Source organism: Leopardus geoffroyi, chromosome C3 (assembly GCF_018350155.1).
Source record: "Leopardus geoffroyi isolate Oge1 chromosome C3, O.geoffroyi_Oge1_pat1.0, whole genome shotgun sequence".
NCBI classification, from domain to species: domain Eukaryota; kingdom Metazoa; phylum Chordata; class Mammalia; order Carnivora; family Felidae; genus Leopardus; species Leopardus geoffroyi.
Genome location: NC_059338.1, coordinates 5092429 through 5099580, shown reverse-complemented (window position 1 = coordinate 5099580; position 7152 = coordinate 5092429). Strand labels below are relative to the sequence as shown.

At 47.2% G+C, this 7152-nt stretch overlaps 1 long non-coding RNA gene across 1 annotated transcript; it reads left to right on the top strand.

The window, feature by feature from the left end:
- Nucleotides 1-4310: 4310 nt before the first annotated feature.
- Nucleotides 4311-6596, top strand: LOC123585421. The gene is made up of 2 exons (XR_006706152.1): nt 4311-5989; nt 6401-6596. It is a non-coding gene; the product is annotated as an uncharacterized LOC123585421 (long non-coding RNA).
- The last annotated feature ends 556 nt before the right edge of the window (nt 6597-7152 follow it).

Sequence of the window (7152 nt, the reverse complement as noted above, 5' to 3'; positions counted from 1 at the left end):
GGCTGAGGGACCTTCGTCTGAGAGGTGTCAGCTGCCTCGCTGTTGACACGTCGCTAAGGGCAAAGGGCAATCTCAGCCCAGCCCCCCAGGTTCCTGTAAGTCAGCTTGAACATAGAAAAGTTCCTTTGGAATTTTTGGAATTCCTTTGGAAACCCTCCGCCCCTCCCACCGCCGCCCCAGACACATGCTGATGGTCACAGTGCAAGCTTACGCCCTCCTGATACACATCTGAGGGGTCTCACGACAATTTTTACTGAATAGTAGTAAATGACCTGTTCCCAGCAACAGCTAGCCCCCTCAAGGTCCTGGAAACCTTGTTTCCAAAATACCTTCAGACTTCTGCTACCGCTAACCCCGTCCCAGCTTGAAGGTCACTCCTCACAACCCCAGTACAGCTCTTTCTGCCCCCAGATCCTGTCCCCGTGCTTTAATAAACCACCTTTTCGTACCGCAGGTGTCTCAAGAATTCTTTCTCGGCCATCGGCTCCGAACCCCAACATTTTCCACAGCATCAGGGGTTGGGAAATAGAGTTGGGGCTAGACAAAACCAGAAGTCTGTCTACTTGAGCCTGGGCCACCAGCGGTCACTTGATGCTGAAAAGTGAGTGCAAAGCCTTGCTTCCTGACACAGAGCCGCACTCAAGGATCTGGTTAAGTCACTGCCATCTGCCCCAGAGAGAAACACGATCTTTATCTTCCAAGGCTATGACAGTTGTTTATAGAAAGCCTCTCTGTGAGGTGACATTAAGCTGACATCTGAATGACGAGAGCCTGGTAAGTGAAGATCAAATGGTAAGCATTCCAATGCCTGATGCAAAGGTCCTTGGCCGAAAATGAGCATGGCATGTTCCGGAACAGAGAGAAGCACTGAATGTGGGGAAAGAAGGCAGGGCAGGAATTAAGGATAATTCCCATGTTTTTAGTTTGAGCCAGGAGGCGGACAGTGATGCGTTTAATGAAACATGATCACCAGGAAGAAGCCAATGTAAACAGGGAATCGGTTCTGTTGGGCCGTATTGAGTTTGACATGACTCCTAGACGTCTTTGTGAAGAACGCAATTGGATTTCTTCTTGGGTCCAGGTTCTGGGTAGAAATCAGGACAAGGAAGAGAGACTTGGGAGTACTTGGCATACAATTAACATTCATCAGGTGCTTCCAATGTCCCAAGCACTCGCTGAGCAATTTATGAATATTTCCTTAGTTATACTCTCACAATCCCTGTGGGGTTGGCCCTGTACTATTATCTTCATTTTCATGATGAGGGAGCAGAAAATTTCCCCATGGTTGTTCAACCAGGAGTGGTAAAGCCAGAAGAAAATCCCAGGCAGGCTGACACCAGAGCCCAAGCTCATTACCGTTTGGCTGTGCTACCTGGGGCACAATGGCATTTAAAGCCACGGGACCAGAGGCACCTGGGTGGCTCTGTCCGTTGAGCATCCGACTCTTAATTTCGGTTCAGGTCACGATCCCGGGGTCATGGGGATGGAGTCCCAGGTTGGGCTCCGTGCTCAGTGTGGAGCCTGCTTAAGATTCTCTCTCTCTCCCTCTGCTCTTCCCCCTGCTTGCTCTCTCTCTCTAAAATCTAAATAAATAAATAAGTAAATAAAGACATTTCCAAAAAAAATAAACAAGGCCACGGGACCAGATGAGGTTCCCCAGGGACGGCGTGTAGATAACGAGAAAAAGACACAGAGAACAGCCACATCCAGTAATATTTCTTTGGAGCTCCCAATTCCCTGTTTGCTTTTGTACTTATCAGACAAGATGCTAATTTTTCCATTTGATCGGTCTCCTCAAAAATATGCCCATACAGGGGCGCCTGGGTGGCGCAGTCGGTTGGGCGTCCGACTTCAGCCAGGTCACGATCTCGCGGTCCGTGAGCTCGAGCCCCGCGTCGGGCTCTGGGCTGATGGCTCAGAGCCTGGAGCCTGTTTCCGATTCTGTGTCTCCCTCTCTCTCTGCCCCTTCCCCGTTCATGCTCTGTCTCTCTCTGTCCCAAAAATAAATAAACGTTGAAAAAAAAAAATGCCCATGCAGATGACGAACCCCACTTCCCAAACCAGATCCACTGGCTGTTATAAATGAGCAGAGTATCATTCTTACCTGTAATTACTCTCTCGTATGTACGACTGGTTTGATTCTCTCCCCCAAACATTATTTCCCTTTAATTAATTGATAAAAATGTAACGTCTGGACCCGCCACGACCTTCCAGGATGCCAACACTCTGTGGGAGCCTACCAGAAGCACCCAGCAGGCTTTCCTGGGCCTCTCTTTACCTCCAATATGTGCCATGCCAGGAATTCTGGAAAGCAGAGTTTCTACGTGGCTTACTGAAGAATTCAAGGGGAAATAAAATTCTGAACTGAAAATGCTTAACTCAGAATTTTCCTCAAATGATATATACTGTTTCAGCAACTATGCACAAGCTTTGGCAACTCAGAGACTCCCCTCGGGAAGAACCATGGCCCTTGAGCAAGTACCAGGCATGGCCGTGTGGTCTAACCATCAGGGATTTCCACAAAGTTCCTCCTTTCTTTAGTACTGAATAATGGGTGTGTGTATCGGCAGGGCATGTTAGATGCTCCAACTCTTCCTCTCTCTCTCCTTTTATTTTATTCTTAAAAAAAAAAAAAAATGTTGTTAATGTTTATTTATTTTTAAGGGGGGGAGGGGCAGAGACAGAGGGAGACACAGAATCCAAAGCAGGCTCCAGGCTCCGAGCTGTCAGCACAGAGCCCGACGCGGGGCTCGAACTCATGAACCGCGAGATGGTGACCTGAGCCGCAGTCGGACGCTTAACCCACCGAGCCCCCCAGGCGCCCCTTTAGTTTACTCTTAGAACGAAGGATTCATTTGTAACTTTTATTTCGGCTGCCATATCTGTTTGTGAACAAAGACCACATCTGTATTCTTCCCTTCCATATACCTAGCACAGCTCATACCTAGCACAGCTCCGGGCACAGAGAAGGGCTCAACAAGTGTTTGTTGAATGACTAAACGAGGAAAGCACAGGACACAGATGAGGCAGCTCCCAGCAACATCAGCCATAGATCATCATGATCTTGAAGCCTGTGTAGCGATCACAACGATTTTGACAAAGAAACTTGAGAAGGTATCTCTAGGGGCACCTGGGTGGCTCAGCGGGTTAAGTGTCTGACTCTTGATTTCCACTCAAGTCATGGTCTCACGGTTTGTGAGTTTGAGGTTCGTGAGTTTGAGCCCCACATCAGGCTCCAAGCTAATACCTCAGAGTCTGCCTGGGTTTCTCTTTCTCTCTCTGCCCCTCCCCTGCTCTCTCTCTCTCTCTCTCTCTCTTTCTCTCTCAAAATAAACAAATTAACTTTAAAAATAAATAACCATAGGGGCGCCTGGGTGGCTCAGTCAGTTAAGCATCCGACTTCAGCTCAGGTCACGATCTCATGGTTTGTGGGTTTGAGCCCCGTGTCGGGCTTTGTGCTGACAGCTCAGAGCTTGGAGCCTGCTTCGGATTCTGTGTCTCCTTCTCTCTCTGCCCCTCCCCTGCTCATGCTATGTGTCTCTCTGACTCTCAAAAATGAATAAATATTAAAAAAATTTTTTTAATTGGGGCGCCTGGGTGGCTCAGTCGGTTAACCATCCGACTTCGGCTCAGGTCACAATCTCGCAGTCTGTGAGTTTGAGCCCCACATCGGGCTCTGTGCTGACAGGTCAGAGCCTGGAGCCTGCTTTGGATTCTGTGTCTCCCTCTCTCTCTGCCCTTCCCCCGCTCATGCTCTGTCTCTCTCTCTCTCTCTCTCTGTCAAAAATAAATACACATTAAAGATTTTTTTTAATTAAAAAAATAAAGTAAAATAAAAAATAAATAACCATAAGAGTAATAATTTTAAAAAGGTATTTCTAAATTATGGATATATATTTCATTCTGTACCTGTTGCAATTAAGATAAATACTGAAACACATTAAGGCATCTTATCTGAAATTCCACACTTGGTAAAACTGAATTTCTTCTGTTCTATTGATCATGCTGGCAAGAAATTTGTGGTCAGCGATAATTTATATTGGAAGCTGGTCCTTTAATTTCTAAGGCCTTTAAATAATAAAATCTCACCAACTTGGCTTTTTTTTTTTTAATTTTTTAAGTTTACTTATTTATTTTTGAGAGAGAGACACAGTGAGCAGGGGAGGGGCAGAGAGAGAGGGAACTAGAGAATCCCACGCAGGCCCCACACCGTCAGCACAGAGCCCGATGCGGGGCTCGAACTCACAAGCTGTGCGATAGTGACCTGAGCCGAAACCAAGGGTCAGACGCTTAACCGACTGAGCCACCCAGGCGCCCCTGCTTGGCTCCTTTTTAGGTCATTACGAATGTCTCATTGAATCAGTAAGCTTTTGCATAAATTCTACACATCAGGCCAACCTAGAAGAATCCGACAAATGACGTATCTTAGTGGTAAGTAAGGCAAGTTTGGGCCCCTCGAAATGTCACAGGAATACAAAAGCTTCTTTTAGGGTCTTGCTGCTCCAAGTAAGTTCTACAGGACAGTGACGGCGACAACTGTGCTGTGGACTGAATTGTGTCCTGCCCCAAACACCTACGTTGAAGCCTCTGTGATGGTTTTGGAGGCGGGACCTTCGGGAGGTGATCGGGTTTAGATGAGGCCATGAGATTAGTGTCCTCCTAAGAAGACGAGGAGACCAGAGCTCTCTCTCGCTGCCAAGTGAGGCTATAGTGAGGGGGCAGCTGTCTGCCAGCCAGGAAGAGAGTCCTCACCAGAACCTAACGGTGCCAGAACCTCCATCTGGGGCTTCCAGCCTTGAGAACTCCCAGAAGATACATTTCTGTTGTTTAAGCCACCCGGTCTATGGTCTTTTTTATTTTGACGGTAACCTGGGCGTCTCAGACACCGGGGAGCTTGTGAGGAATGCTGACTCTCAGGCCGTATCCCAAGCCTGTTGCATCAGAATCAGAACCTGCCTCAAGACAGAATAAAAACCACCTGATCCTTCCAATCCCAGGAGACCGGTTCCCCCGTGTCAAACTCTTCAAGAGGCTCCCCAAAGTGCGGAACTGCCGACCGGTCCTTGAAAATGAAATCGTCGGGGTCAGCTTCCTGGGCAACGGGGCTTCATCTTTGGGGTCTGAGGCTGCACGTTAGGATGCGGGTCCACAGGCAGAAGACAAGACCTTCGACCGCTGGGCTGTTTTCCACTTTTCTCGAAGTGTAACTGTCAAACAACATTTTACACAGTTTAAGTGTACCGCGTTTGGCACACGTACGCTTTGTGAGACTCTGTTACCACGGTCAGGGTAATTAACACATCTGTCACCTCACATAGTCACCTTGTGTGTGATGCGCGCATGTGTGTGTGTGTGTGTGTGTGTGTGTGTGCGGTGAGAACACGGAAGGTCTACTCTCTTGGCAAATTCAATGGTACACAACACAGCGTCATTCACTATGGTCCCCACGCTCCCTGCAGACCCCCGCGGCTCACTCATCTTGCGACAGAAAGCTTGTATCTCCAGCAATCCTTTCTTACTGCAGTAAAAACTATCTCAGCCAACGTCACCCTAAAATCACACATCCCTATGTCAAACAGAACAAACACCAACAGGAACTTGAAAGAAGTGAAAACAGCACCTAAGTGAAACCACCTCTCTCTTGACACGTTCAAGCCCGTTCATGCAAATTTCCGGATGTAACGGCACCGATGGACCACCAGACTCTCCTTTTCTGGGGGTTTTATCAGTTCCAAGTTCCATGACTCCCTTTCGGGGGTCCGGGGGAAACAGCATACACTTTCACAAGTGCCTATACTGTTAAGTTTCATTACTGGATCTCTGTCTGCAACCAAGTAAGGTCATGCTCGGTTTGGGTTTGTTTTTTTAGCAGGCTTTATTCTTTTTGTTTCAGTTTTACTGAGCTCTAGTTGACAAATGGCCTATGGAAAAGTTTAACGTGCACAGCAGAATTACTAGACCTACGATATACTGTGAAATGATGACCACAGTGAGTTTGGTTGACATCCATCATCATCTCCTACAGATACAAGAAAAAGAAGAAAAGAGGAAGAAAAAAAGAAAAATGGGGTTTTTTTTCCCCCTTGTGGTGAAAACTTTTAGAATCTCCTCCCTTAACAACTTTCAAATACATCACACGGCAGCGTTAATTATGGTCACCATGTTGTAAATATATCCTCGGGACTTATGTAACTTGTAACTGGAAGTTTTACCTTTTGACCAGACTTTATTTTTTTAGAGCAGTCGAAAGGTTCACAGTGTGAAATTGAATGAAGCGAAATCTCACTTACAGCAGACTCCGGGGGGGCTAGAAGGAAGTTCTGGTAGGCTGAGTCCTACCATTCCATGTCAATTACAGGAAGAATGATCAATCACAGACCCTAACAGAAGAATCTTACAGGAAAGAATCATCAATTACAGGCCCCAACTGGCCTTTCATCTCCTACAAGAAATCCACAACCCTTGCAACTCAGCCGATGAGAAACTGTCATTATCCTAAACCCTTGCTTCTCCAGAGGGGACTTTTGTTCAAAACAACCCCTCCCAACTTCCTCCTCCTTCTCCATAAAATAATGTTCCTATTCTTTGCTTCTCGGGACTTGCCTGTGGTTTTTGCCGTAGCTTGCTTGTCCTGGACTGCAATTCTCTGCTATTTTCAAATAGTCTCATCTTTTGCTGATAAAATACCTGGCAGGGTTTTTTTTAACGTTTATTTGTTTTTGAGAGAGAGCGATTGGGGGAGGGGCAGAGAAAGAGGGAGATAGGGAATCGGAAGCAGGCTCTGCAAGGTCAGCGCAGAGCCCGGTGCGGGGCTCGAACTCACAAACTGTGAGAGCATAACCTGAGCCGAAATCAAGAGCCACGCGCTTAACCGACTGAGCCACCCAGGCGCCCCTTGGCTGTTTTATTTTTAAAGTTAACAACAACATTGAGCAGAAGGCACAGAGAGTTCCCAAATGCACGCCACCCCTAACACGTGTAGAGCCTCCCCACACATCCACACCCCCCACCCGAGTGCTACATTCGTTACAGGTGATGAACCCACACGGGCACATCGTCATTACCCAAAGTCCACAGTTGACATCAGGTTTTACTCTTGATGTTGTACATTCTATGGGTCTGGTCACGTTCAGAATGACATGTACCCACAGC